The 3,314-nt window shown below is 46.7% G+C and overlaps 1 long non-coding RNA gene across 1 annotated transcript in view; it reads left to right on the forward strand.

Annotated features, from left to right (window-relative positions):
• The first annotated feature begins 272 nt into the window (after nt 1-272).
• Nucleotides 273-3,314, forward strand: part of LOC112483322 — an 8,943-nt gene continuing 5,901 nt past the window's right edge. The window contains exon 1 of the long non-coding RNA XR_003047586.1: nt 273-2,984. This is a non-coding gene — a long non-coding RNA (uncharacterized LOC112483322). The remainder of the gene's footprint in view (nt 2,985-3,314) is intronic.

Below are 3,314 nucleotides of genomic sequence, written 5' to 3' on the forward strand. Positions count from 1 at the left end.
GTTGAGTGGGTGGGTGGTACCTAACAAGTAGTATATGATTATGACTATAACAAAGCTGCTCAATATAGAGCAGGCATCTGCAGCGGCCATCTCTACTCCTCAAATATCAATAAGCAAATATCAACGGAAAGGCTGTGACACTGGGATCCCTCACAAGGAAAGGCATAAATTTCACTTACTCTTGCCTCTGCTCCAAGAACCATCATATTTTACATCTCTAAAATTCTCTAAGAGGTTTAAAAAAAAAATCCAAGAGATCCACAGACTCCACTTTGGACAGGCTACCCTGAAAGTTAACAGAACCCAGATGATTCCAGCTCTGAGCATCGCAAAAGCAGAGAGCCACTTTGCAAGTGAATGGTCAAATTTGAGTCTTAAGCTGATGGAACGGGCAGTATCAGCTTTTGCATTTTAACTGTAATGTTTCCCAGGAGCATTAAGGACAAGCAGACCTAGCTTCCCACTCTCTTTATCTCAGCTTGCCAGACTCTATGGGCAGAAAGGCACACTACAAGCCCAAACCTGAAAGCCTTTTGCCCACACTGGGCAGTGTCAGGAGCTCCCGCACTAGTAGGGCTGGGACTTCCATGGTGAGAAAGCCCAATCCGGCCTTTAATCCTCTGCAAGTCACTCAATCAATGGAGGCCAAGGCAGGGAAGGAGTTTTCAGAAAGAAGTTATAGAGCCCAAAAGATTGGACAAGTTTAACAGAAGGGACCAGAGGAGGGGAGAACAGAGTAACTCAAGATTTAGAATAAAGGTGAAAGGGGAGTCTTCCAATTAAGAGTCCCAATGCACCATGCACAGGCCTCTTCACAACGGGAAGGAAGGGACCACATCCTTCCCACCTCTCAGCCGCACTATCTCCCCACCCAGTCCAATTCCCTGCCTCAATGATGGGCTTATATTGGGCAGGGTTAGGATTCTCTTCTTCCCATAGGCTGTCACACTATAATATTTGATTTGCTTCCTTCCCTTGCAAAGCCTAACAGATTAGATTGCCAGAGTCCTATTCAGCTCACTAAGGCAGATGGAAAACTGAAAGTAAGGCAACCTAAACTCCTCATGGTGGGAAGAGAGAAGAGGCACAGAAGCACAATGTTCCAGCTCCCAGGTCATCTTTTCCAAGCTCTAGGACTATATTGGACAAAGTAAACAACACCCTAGTGGTTTCAAGGAATGAGAATACTTACTGTACTGTGGCCCACAGCAAGATATAATATGAGGTATTCCAACCTTTTACCAGGGTATAACCACCTGCTCCATGAAGAAGCCAGGAAATCAATGAAGTCCCAGCTGGATGTGCACAATGAAGACCTTGCTCCTGTTGCTCAGGTCTTCCTAGTGTTCCAGAACTTTCAGCAAGCACCCAGCAAGCCTGTAAGAGGGCTGCTCTGCAGGAGGAAGGCTGATGCATTTCCATTCCCACTTTTGCAGAATCTATCCATTGGCAGGCACCAACCAAAACCTGCATGTCTTCAGGATTTATTTTAACTTCGGTAAAATATCAAGGTAATATAACACAGTTCAGCTCCCTATGATGACATGATGCAATTCGCAGACCCTACTTCCTTATACAGGAGAAGAAAGCACCGACAGGGGAAAAGAACGTTTTACAAACTCTCCATCAAAGAACAGGTGGTTTCCAAGTCAATACCTAGGTGATTACCCATCTGTGAAGTGAGCAAGGCTCCCATCATCAGCTAGCTAGAACTCCACAAGGAGTGCCACACTTTGTAAAAAGTGGGGCTTACAAATAAGGCATGTGACTTAGGTCTAAAGGAACATGCAGAATAAATCATCATGAACCAGCTTGGTAGACTGAATTTCTACAGACTGGAAGCACTGCCACAATGCTCTTTGCCCTTCCATTTGCACAGGTGCAAACAATTCATATGCTTGCAGTCATTCATTCACTCAACAAACATTTACTCATCACCTAGTAGATATCATACATTGGGCTAGCCACAGAGTCTAGACTACAAGCTATACTTTCACTATGACAAAAGTCATCTGCCTTCAAGTGGCACACATGGAGAAAGCTAATATCTGAAATGATAATAATGCTTTTTAAAAGCCTCTTCTGGTTACTCAAAGCATACCGATCTTTATTTGAGTAATCGACTTTGTGTTCTAGGAATCTAAAGACTGGAAGCTCCCTAAAGACAGAGGCTGCTTTTTGTTCACTGCCCTTCATGTCCTTATAACCAATATATGCCAACTGAATGCAAATAAAATAGAAAACAAACGTTTCTATTCTTTCAAGATCTTCGGCTTTACTGTTTCTGAAGGCTCTGCCACCAAAGAAAAATGATGAAGTTCCAGAAAGAAGGAAACAGGGGATTAATTTAGATATATTAAGAACAACATGAGCACAATTTTGGAACTTCAGCCCAAGTGCAACCACCACTCAGCAGGCTGAGATGCCTCCAACAGCCACAGCTGGCGGTCCTCTTAGAATGCTTTCCCCTTCCCTCTTCTAACTCTCCTATGAAAAAAACCCATTTGCAGTCCTAAAGAAAGGAGGGGTGGGAGGAATTAGAAGGGGAAGACACAGCTTGAACCCACACGCATCAAGAAGGAAGGAAATCCTAAGCAGAAAGGCTTGGGGGCTGGGCTAGCCTAAGGAAGGAGATGTGTAAGGCTGAAGTGGAGGACATGCCTGGACAATTTTCCTTCCTTACAAGGCCTCTTTTTTCCCCTTTCCTCTTTTTTTTTTTTTTTTTTAATTTGATGAAATAACAGTCTTCAGAACTGGAGAGAACTGGAGTAGAAAAGGGAAGCGAGTAAGGTGAGGAAGAAGTTGGTGAGAGAGACCTACAGCTCCCCTCGAGGTGCATTCCCAATCTGGCACCGAACCTGCATTTTAGAAGTTTTCCTTCAAGTCACCCCCACGTAGCCTAGAGTTCCAGAAGCCTGAGGGCCCAGGTTGACCCAAAGGAGAGATCTCCCTACGGAAGCATACTAGGCCTGTCCTGCAATAAGGTAATCGGGGAAAAGAGTTGAGTCTCCACGGCCCAATCCGTGCCCAAGAGACTTGCCTGGACGTTCTCTGCTCTCCTGCCCTACCCGCAGCCCGGGCAGTCGTTGCGGGGCCACTGCCCCAAGCGCCAGAACCCGCAGAGAAGTTTCGCCGCTGCAAACGTGAGAAAATGCAGCTCAGCAGAACACCCGCCCCCACCCTCTCTGCGGCCCCACCCCCGCAGCCCGACCCCTGGCGGTGGCGACCTTGGCCACCCCGGACGCTCCAGCGGTGTGGAGGAGGGGCTGCCCTCCGGGCTTTCCCCCAGCTAGAGGAGGGAGCCAGGGGCTTCG

This window comes from Pteropus alecto, unplaced genomic scaffold, assembly GCF_000325575.1.
Source record: "Pteropus alecto unplaced genomic scaffold, ASM32557v1 scaffold24, whole genome shotgun sequence".
In the NCBI taxonomy this organism is placed as follows: Eukaryota; Metazoa; Chordata; class Mammalia; order Chiroptera; family Pteropodidae; genus Pteropus; species Pteropus alecto.